General features: G+C 43.1%; 1 protein-coding gene across 1 annotated transcript in view; it reads left to right on the top strand.

The window, feature by feature from the left end:
• Positions 1-558: 558 nt before the first annotated feature.
• The window catches only part of RNF38 (ring finger protein 38), an 85,043-nt gene continuing 74,906 nt past the window's right edge, over positions 559-10,695 (top strand). Inside the window, exon 1 of the mRNA XM_038769651.1 lies at positions 559-576. The gene's annotated coding sequence lies outside the window, so the exon portion shown is untranslated. The remainder of the gene's footprint in view (positions 577-10,695) is intronic.

Below are 10,695 nucleotides of genomic sequence, written 5' to 3'. Positions count from 1 at the left end.
GTTCTGCTCGGTAAATATAACAGAGCTTAGTTCCAAGAAAGCAGAGAAAGAAGTTTCCTTGCTAGCCAAGAACGACAAATGTACCTGTAGGCCCCTGATTCTGCTCTATTTACAAAGAGCTGGGCATCCAATGGACTTTAGCCTCCCATGAGCTGGATTAGGCATAGTGCTATTAGGCTTGTATTAATATGTATTTATACATTTATTTAGATGAATAATTAGTACTTTAGTACTAATTCTCTGCAGCTTAGAATTGGTGTGGCCTCTTCAGCGCAGGATGAGATAGTTGGAACAGCAAAAATATCTTTGGTATTCCATTAACAAATTTCAATGAAGAAGGCTACCTGAAGGCATTTAGCATCAAAACCTTTCTGTTGTGTGAAAAAAGGAATTCTCACTTCTGTGTTGGTCTGTTTTTTTGTTGGTTTTTTTTTTTTCTGATCATTGGGTTTTGCAATTTAATGAACTTTTATTTCCTTTCCCCCCCACCCCCATCTCTTTTTAGGTAATGTTGGCGCTTCCTTCCAGTGCCATTCAATCCATCATGACCACATTTGTAATGACGACACTGACAAGGTGAGGCCTGTGCAAATGTCCTCCGTGAAAATACATGTTGCTCCTATGTTGGTTGAATTCTCTTCCTTTAACAGTGTGTGCTCTCGCTGCTTTTTATTAAACTTTTTGCCCACAGTTTGAGATTTCTCTGACATGAATTTTTTGGCTCTCCTATTCCACTCGGCCCTGGGCAGGTTTTCTCAGCCTAATAGAAGTGGAGACTTTAACCCAGATAATTCACGCAAAGGTCCTCTGAAGACTGAATTTTCTAGAGGCTTAGATGCTTCTCTATGGGGTGACCTGGCTTTTATCTGAATGTTTTACCATCTGAGGAATACATAATGAGGTATCACTTCTGCACACGTTCACTCTCTGAATACTTGGAAGTTTTGACTGATGATATGTTGTAAGCCCTCACAACAGGCCTCAGGAGCAGCTTATACTATTGAGCTATTGGTTTTCAGCAACTTTAATAATAGTAATGGTATTTGTTAAGCGCTTACTCTGTGCCAAGCACTGGTCTAAGCGCTGGGGTAGATACAAGGTAATCAGGTTGTCCCACATGGGGCTCACAGTCTCAATCCCCATTTTATAGATGAGGTAACTGAGGCACAGAGAGGTTAAGTGACTTGCCCAAAGTCACACAGCTGATAGTGGTGGAGCTGGGATTAGAACCATGACCTCTGACTCTCAAGCCAGTGCTCTTTCCACTAAGCCACACTGCTGGTGCCTTCTTCCTACCAAACTAGAAGTCCCCAAACTATTAGCTTTGGATTTGAACTTGGCTGTGAGACTTAAATTCCTCAATGATGCTGGTGTCGGGAAAACCAGAGCCGAAAGACTCTTAAACCAACATTATCGAGGAATTTTACTAAATCTCATAGCCAAGTTGAGATCCAAAGCTAATAGTTCTGCTAGACTTCTGTTTCATGACAGAGGCAAGGCCACACTTTAAAACCTTCTCCATTCATTTCTCATTTCCTTACCTAGATTTTTGCTTTCCTGTTGTTGGTTGTGTATCGAGTAGTATTATTGTGGATTCTCTAATTCTGTTCTTGGGCATGGACATAAACTTCTCATGCTTGACTTTGGGCTGGGCAAAAATACCCAATGATGCAAATTATTTCCAGATATAATTGCTTGCAAACATGCTCATGGCTCCTCGAAACAACATTCTCTTGACCCCATAGCTTCTTCCAGTTTTCGCCCCATCTCCCTCCTACCATTCCTCTCCAAACTCCTTGAGTGAGCTGTCTACACCCACCATCTATCTCCGTTTCCTCTCTTCCAGTTCTCTTCTTGATCCCCTCCAATTTGGCTTCCGCCCCCTTCACTCCACAGAAACTGCTCTCTCAAAGGTCACCAGTGTTCTCCTTCTTACCAAATCAAATGGCCTCTACTGCACCCTAATCCCCCTCTCCTGGAAATGTTACCCAACCTTGGCTTCACTAACACTATCGTCCTAGCTCTCTGGCCCCTCATTCTCAGTCTCTTTCCCTGGATCCTGGTCTGCCTCCCACCTCCTAACTGTGGGTGTCCCTCAAGGCTTGGTTCTGGGTCCTCTTCTATTCTCCATCTACACCCACTCCCTTGGAGAACCCACTCGCTCCCATGGCTTCAACTTCCATCACTATGTGAATGATTCCCAAATCTCATCTCCAGCCCTGATCTCTCTCCCTCTCTGCAGTCTCGCGTTTCGTCCTGCCTCCAGGAAATCGCTACTTGGATGACCCTCCGACACCTCAAACTTAACGTGTCCAAAATGGAACTCCTTATCTTCCCACCCAAACCCTGTCCTCCCCATGACTTTTCTGTCACTGTAGACCGCACCATTATCCATCCTGTTTCACAAGCCTGTAACCTTGGCGTTTTCCTCAACTCATCTCTCTCCTTCAGCCCACATATTCAATCCATCACCAAATCCTGTAGATTCAACCTTCACAACATCGTTAAAATCTGCCCTTTCCTCTCCATCCAAACTGCTACCACGTTAATCCCAGCATTTATCCTATCCCTTGATTACTGCATCAGCCTCCTTGTTGACTTCCCTGCCCCTTGTCTCTCCCCATTCCAGTCCATACTTCACTCTGCTACCCAGATAATAATAATGATAATAATGGCATTTATTAAGCGCTTACTATTTGCAAAGCACTGTTCTAAGCACTGGGGAGGTAACAGAGTGATCAGGTTGTCCCACGGGGGGCTCACAGTCTTAATCCCCATTTTACAGATGAGGTAACTGAGGCACAGAGAAGTTAAGTGACTTGCCCAAAGTCACACAGCTGACAGTTGGCTGAGCCAGGATTTGAACCCATGACCTCTGACTCCAAAGCCCGGGCTCTTTCCACCGAGCCACGCTGCTCCCATGCTTGCAGATCAAGAACCTTCAGTGGTTTTGCCCATCTGTCTCCGCATCAAACAGAAACTCCTTACCACTGGCTTTAAAGCACTCAATCAGCTTGTCCCCTCCTACCTTACCTCCTTGATTTCCTACTACGATCCAGCCCACACGCTTCGCTCCTCTAATGCCAACCTACTCACTGTACCTAGATTTCATCTATCTTTCCACAGACCTTTCGCCCACATCCTGCTTCTGGCCTATAATGCCCTCCTTCTTCACATCCAACGGACGATCACTCTCTCCACCCTCAAAGCCTTATTAAAAGCACATTTCCAAGAGGCCTTCCCCGACTAGGGCCTCATTTCCTCTTCTCCCACTCCCTTCCACCTCACCCTTGCACTTGGATTTGCACCCTTTATTCACCCCTCCCTCAGCCCCACAGCACTTATGTACATAGCCAAGATTCATTTATATTAATGTCTGTCTCCCCCTCTAGACTCTAAGCTCATTGTGGCCAGGGAATGTGTCTACCAAGTGCTTAGTACAGTCCTCTGCACACAGTAAGTGCTCAATAAATACAGTGGATTGAATGACATGAGGGAAGTAGGAGCATTCATAGTGTGCCCATTTGCTGCAATGTACTGTACTAGGCACTTGGGAAGTACAAAATAATGAAGTGACATGTTCCCTGCCCCTGAGGGCTTCACTTTTTAACGGGGGAGACAAACCTAAAAGTATTTATAATGAGAGAGGGCGAGTGTAAAATAAAATAAATAATAAAAGAAAATATACGAGGGCTAAGGAGGGCATAAATAAATTCGTAAGTGAAGGGAGGATATGGCCCAGGGTGCGAGGAAATTAATCTGGAAAAGTTTATTAGAGGAGGTAGTACTTTAGGAGGATTTTGACTGTAGGAAAAGCTGTGGTCTTTCTGATTTTGGGAGGGAAGGAGTTCCAAGTGAAGAGACGGAGGTAGGTGAGTAGAGTGTGATGTACAGCTAGAAGGTTGTCTCGGGAGCAGCAGAGACAGTGAATTGGGTTATAGCAGTTGAAGAAAACAGATAGGTAAGGTGAGGGGATGGTTGGAAATAAGGTGGAGTCTGTCTTTCCTCCCTTTGGATCCACAAATTGGAATTTCTAAGTTGATGATTTACCACACTTAGTCTCTAACCATGATAATGTCTTTTCTGTTTGATAAAGCAATTTTTAATCACAAAGTACCTTCATTTCTGAAAGTCTCTGAATATTGAATCAATCAATTAATGGTATTTAGTGAGTGCTTACTGTGTGCTGAGCACTGTACTAAGTGCTTGAATCATAGTTGTTTAGATAAAACCAATAAATTCCTTAACGAGATTATAAACGCCTCGAGGGAAGGACTATGTCTTTTACTTCTATTTTATGTTCCCATGTGCCTAATACAGTGCTCGGGACACAGTAGGAGCTCAGTAAATGCTGCTGCTGATGGTGGTCGGTAACTAAGGAAGCATGGTGGGTATGCTTCACTGACTCTTTTAGTTTTCTGAACAGTTGTACCAGCGATAGCTGGGTCTGTGTGGGTGCCGACAATAATAATAATAATAATTAATAATTAATAATAATAATTGGGGTATTTGTTAAGTGCTTACTATGTGCTAAGCACTGTACTAAGCCTGGGGTAAGTACAAGATCATCAGATCCCACATGGGGTTCACAGTCTAAGCAGTAAGGAGAACAGGAATTGAATCCCCATTTTTTGCAGATGAGAGAACTGAGGCTCAGAGAAGTTATGACTTGCCCACGGTCAAATGGCAGGCAAGTGGCAGAGTCAAGATTAGAACTCAGGTCTAATCTGAGTTTTTAGTTGCGGAGGCGACTGATAGGTGGTAATAATAATAGTAATAATAATAGTATTTGTTCGGCACTTAGTGTACTAAGCCTTGAGGTAGATGCAAGGTAATCAGGTTGAACACAGTCCCTGTCTCACATGGGGTTCACAGTCTAAGCAGGAGGAAGAAAAGATATCAAATCACAATTATGCAGATTAAGAAATAGACAGTGAGAAAGTTAAGAGACTTGTCGAAGATCACACAGCAGGCAAGTAGCAGAGCCGGAATTAGGACCAAGGTCCTCTCACTCCCGGGCCTATGTTCTTTCCACTAGACCATACTGCTTCTCGTTAAAAGATCTGTAACTGCATTAGTCCGGATTTTGCAAGAAATTGTGATTTAGAGTATTTATCCTGTTGGTTTTATGAGAGCAAAAGATACATTGCTTCTCTTTTCTAATCCATAAAGATCCTAGTTTTAACTGCCCTAAACTAGGGCAGTTGAAAAGGGGTGTCTGGAAGAGACAGGAAATTCTGCCAGCACCTCAGCAGGCAGTCTCTGAGGAAAATGAGGAGACACGCCTAAGGATGCCATTTTGTAGGGAGAAAAAAAACGCCATTTTATCCTTCCATGTTGAATCGTGACAAGCACTCATAGGAAATCCCCTGTGAAGAAACAGGTAACAGGTAAATGTCAACCAAATAAGAAAAAGGAAGATGCCTGAAAATGCTTTTCTATTTGGAGTGACTTTTACTCCTTTGCAGTGATTCACTTTTCTTCTTTTCTTCCTTCAGCCAGGCAGTTTAACTGTTTTGGGTGTTTTTTTTTAAGGTATTTGTTAAGCGCTTATGATGACCAGGCTCCGTTCTAAGCTCTGGGGTAGATAAAGTAATCAGGTTGGACACAGTCCCTGTCCCACATGAGGCTCACAGGCTTAATCCCCATTTTACAGATGAGGTAACTGAGGCACAGCGAAATGAAGTGACTTACCCAGGGTCACACAGCAGACAAGTGTTAGAGCCAGGATTAGAACCCCAGGGCCTTCTGACTCCCAGACCCGTGCTCTACTCAGTAGCCCAGGCGGCTTCTTAGCATGGCTCTTCCAGGCAGTGCCGTCTTAGCAGGACAGAGAGAGGCTGAAGCTGTTTGCTTTAAGAGAACACCTCCTTCCCCATCCTTCGTTTTTCCTCTTTCTCCCCTTTCTAATCTACTTGCAGCCTAATCAGATGAAACACAAAAGCAAAGGGGATCAGAACAACTCCTTTAATTGGAGAATGCTGAGGCAGACCACAAATTGAAAAGCAAGAGCTTTGGCCCCACACCCAGCCCTCTCTATTTGCAAGAAAGGTGCAGTTGGGATTTGCCGATCTCTCTCACCACCAGCCCAACTCTTTTCCTTCCTCCCATTCAACAGCAGCACCTCCTCTTGTCAGACTCCCAATTTCCCCGATATGATGCTGAAGGACCTCTTGTTCCATCATACATAAATGATATCATAGTGAAATTCAGATAGCCACCATATTCTGATGGGGACCTGTACTGAATTGATACCAAACAAAATAACCCTGAATTTAAGGCTGTCATCCCCTCCCAATCTGATGCATCACAATCAAAAAGTAGCAAACCACCTTATAAACTTTCAAATCATTTTCATATATTTCAGCTATATTTTTAAATGATCAAATATCTCTAATGAAGGTATGATATATTTCCTAAAAGGAAGTGATATGAATTTATAAACGATTACCAAGCACTTTCCCAGATGTCCACACACAAACTAGGCACCCCTCAACACACACACACACACACACACACACACACACACAGAGAGAGAGCAAACAAATCCCTAAAAGCATGAACAAACACTCAGAAAAACTGGATGTCGTTTTGTATAACAGCTTTTTCTCCAGGGGTATGTATCTCTGTTCCATAAAAGAAGCTACCATAACTTCATCTGCACGTGGGATCTCTGTAGTGTAGATTAACTGTGCACTTCCCCTCAGTTTACCCCCTTTTCTAGCATAGTCCTTGGCAGCTGTTCCTTGTTTACAGCAGACTTCATTGCTTTTTTTTAAATCATTACCAGCAACAGCAACAACATTTATCCCATTCCCCTGCTCCTAAAGCACAAACCACGCCTCTAACACACTTTAAGGTGACTAGTTTCCCAGGAGCTAAAGAGAGAAGGGGCAAGGACATCCAAGAGGTAGGGTCAAAAAAAAAAGGTTGGGGAAGAAGCCAGGGACGGAGAGGAAAGGAAAAAAAGGAGACCCAGAGAGGAGGGATGAGTACTTGAGCCACTGTCCTCCACCTCCTAATCCCAAAAGAACCGGCCCCATTCGGGCTAAAACTTCAAATAAAGATCCAAAGAGTTAGTTCTGCTGGGGTTGGGGAAGCCAGGCAACTGCCACCAACATCAGTCAGCAGTGTTTTCACACCGGAAACAGACTGGAGTGGTACGTAAGTGAAGAGTGGCACTCCTGAGAAGTAGAAGCGACTCTGATTTGTCTGTAGCATCAGTTGTAGGGTTTGAACATAAAGGTTCTAATACCTAGCCAATTCCCGCTTGTGCCACCCCTCTTCCTGAGAAAACGCCTCTTGGTGCCACGGGCACCAAACCAGAACCTCCACAGCTCTTGCTAGGCCGTTCTAATAGCAGCAGCGGTGACAGGCATCAGGAGTGGGAAATCTGGTAGAGCCCAACCGCCTCTACAGGCTAGGAACAACAGTTGGATGGCAAATCCAGATATTCAGGAAGTACCTCACTCGAGGATTGGGGCCTGTTCGTCTACCTTGGTTTGTTCTCATCATAGTGCTCAGATGTGCCGGATGTCAAAGTCAAGGTGTTTTATAATGCGATTGAGATTATTCAGTGCTTTTCCTTGGCATGTAGTTTAACAGTTATCTTTCAGATTGTGCAGTAGTAGTAGGAGTATTTACTGAGTGCCCGTTCAGAGCGGTGTTCAGTACTGGGTCCTTGGGAAGCACCAAATAACAGAGTGACATGTCTGCCTACTAGGAGCTTGCAATCTAACAACTGTAAAAATATTTCATGATTGTCCAAATAAATCAATCAAGCTGTGACATATTCATTCATTCAATTGTATTTATTGAGCGCTTACTGTGTGCAGAGCACTGTACTAAGTGCTTAAGACATATACGCAAGAGGCTACGGAGGATGTAAGTTCAGAAGAGCTAGAGCTGGCTGAAGGGAAGATAGGGCTCAGGGGGGTGGGGAAACTAAGTAAGACAAACTTGTTGGAGGAGGTGAGATTGGTGGGGGCGTTATATGTAGGAAGAGCTGTGGTCTGTCCGACGTGGGAAAAGGAGGGAGTCCTAGCCAGGGCCTTCATTTAGAAATAGATCCAACTGCTCATAAACCTTTTTAGCAATGATTGTGGTATTTGTTAAGTGCTTACTATGTGCCAAGCACGGTTCTTTAGGGAATAATAGGCCTGGAATTCATATTTTAGAAAACCAAAAAATCCTGAGTTGTAGTTAAAGAAGAAAGAAGTCAGAATACACTAAGACCGAAACTGAATTTTCTGGTTGATATAGAAGCCAGAGTGTAAAAACCAAGGAGTGACATATATAGATGTGGAAAGAAACCTTGGGGGATGAAAGAAATGATGGGAAACTGGTAAAATAAGATTGACTGTAATAGTGTGGTTATAGTAGCTTCTGGCACCTTGTCTTCTCCTATTAGGTGTCTTGACATTTCAGGAGAGTGCAGAGTCGAATTATCACTGTCCCATAAAAAAGTCTGGCTGTTTAAATGAAAAGTCTGATTTGTAAAACGAATTAAATTACTTATATCTGTCAAAGAAATTTCAGATTTCAGTGCCCTTTACTTTGAAAGGTGAAGATGGCACAAAAATGTTTAGTTATGCTCCAGTGAGTGGAGAAAGGTAGGAAATAATTTTCTGTGGCTTGCGGAAACTGCAGTTTTTATATTAAAATACACAGAGTATCATCACTTTATAGAAAGCAAAATTTCTAACTACGAAATGAGGGAAATGATTCGTTGGAAGGTTCCATTTTCTCCAATCTCCGACATCATTCTTAATGTCATACCCTAGTGTTTAAATTGTGACTTGAAATTCGAGTGCCAGACGTATAGTGGATTGAAAGATGTCAGAGAAAGAAACAGGTATACAGGCTTCTTGAGTACTGCTAAGAAATACTAGACAAATTTAGTTACTAAGTTTTGAATCTGCTGTGACTGTCACAAAATGTTTTGTTGTCTGCCCCCCACCCTTCTAGACTGTAAGCCCGTTGTTGGGTAGGGACCGTCTCTATATGTTGCTGATTTGTACTTCCCAAGCGCTTAGTACAGAGCTCTGCTCACAATAATCGCTCAATAAATACGATTGAATGAATGAAAATGAAGCGTGCAACTGGACAGCATAAAGAACCCAAGAGAGATTAGCAGATGACAACCAATTACGTTTTTATGCAGTTAATGAGTTGTTGAGAGAATAATAATAAGCTTTCAAATTTCTGAAGTGTACCACGAGTGGTAGATTGGAAATATAATTGCCAATCATCAATATTTATCAAGCATCTACTGTGTAGAGAGCACTGTATTAAGGGCTTGGGTGAGTACAGTAGCCAGTAGACATGAGCCTTGCCTTCAAGGATCTTACAGTCTGGAAGGGGATCTAGGCACTAAAATAATGTACAGATAAGAGGAAGGAAAAGTGGCCTGTATAGATGTGTGAGTGCTTAAGTAATGAGAAACTAAAGTAAATTGATAATGTACAGAAGTACTCTAGTGTGTAGCTGGCTCAGAAGTAGAAGCAGCATAGCCTAGTGGCAAGAAGATGGGTCTGGGAGTCAGGGGATCTGGGTTCTAATTCTGGCTCTGCCAATTGATTGCTATGTGACCTTGAGCAAGTCACTTCCCTGTGCCTCAGTTTCCTCATCTGTAAAATGGAAATTAAATATCTGTTCTCCCTCCAGTTCAGATTGTGAGTCCCATGTAGGACAGAGACTGTCTCCAAACCTGACAAACTTGTATCTACCCCAGTGCTTAGAACAGCGCTTGACACATAGGAGGTGCTTAACAAATACAATAACAGTAGCACCAATAAGAAGTTCTGAGGTGGTAGTTGGGCTTGCAAGAAAAATGAAGGGAAATCGATCAAAGAAGTCTTCCTGGAGGAGGTGTGATTTCAGCATGGCATCAGTGCCTGGCACATAGTAAGTGCTTTGAGAAGCAGCATGACCTAGTGGATAAAGCATGGTCCTGGGAGTCAGAAGGTCATGGGTTCTAATCTCCCCTCCTCCATGTCTGCTGTGTGACCCTGGGCAAGTCACTTTACTTCTCTGTGCCTCAGTTCCCTCATCTGTAAAATGGGGATTGAGATTGTGACCCCCACGTGGGACAGAAACTGTGTTCAACCCAATTTGCTTGTATCCACCCCAGCACTTAGTACAGTTCTTGGCACATAATAAGCACTTAAAAATACCACAATAACAATTATTATATTATATATGATCAATATATTATATTAATATAATTTATTGTATAATCGTATATTAATATGATCATTAAATAATTATATGTTTTATTATTATTTATTAAAAGGGCTTTAAAGATGGGGAGGGAGTTCCAGGCGGGGGGAGGGTGCAAGCTGGGGGTCAGAGACTGGACTAGGTTAACTTGAAAGCAATGAAGTGTGTAAATTGAGATGTAATGGGGGAAGAGAGTGGATAAATAAGAGGGGGTCAGCTGATGAGTGCCTTACTGCCAATGGTCAGGAGGTTCTGCTTGATGCAGAGAATGGTCAGTCAGTCAGAAGCTTTTGAGGAGCAGGGGAGATGTGCACCAGTATGCTTTAGAGAAATGATCTGGGTAGCGGGGGAAAAGACTGGAACTAAGGAGACCGGTGAGGAGGCTGATTCAATAGTCGTGCCAGTACACGACACCTGCCTGGACCAGGATGGTGGCTGTTTGGATGGCGAGGAAGGCCCAGATCCAGGAAGAAA

This window comes from Tachyglossus aculeatus, chromosome X4, assembly GCF_015852505.1.
Source record: "Tachyglossus aculeatus isolate mTacAcu1 chromosome X4, mTacAcu1.pri, whole genome shotgun sequence".
Lineage (NCBI taxonomy): Eukaryota > Metazoa > Chordata > Mammalia > Monotremata > Tachyglossidae > Tachyglossus > Tachyglossus aculeatus.
This window is presented reverse-complemented; position numbering and strand designations above follow the sequence as displayed.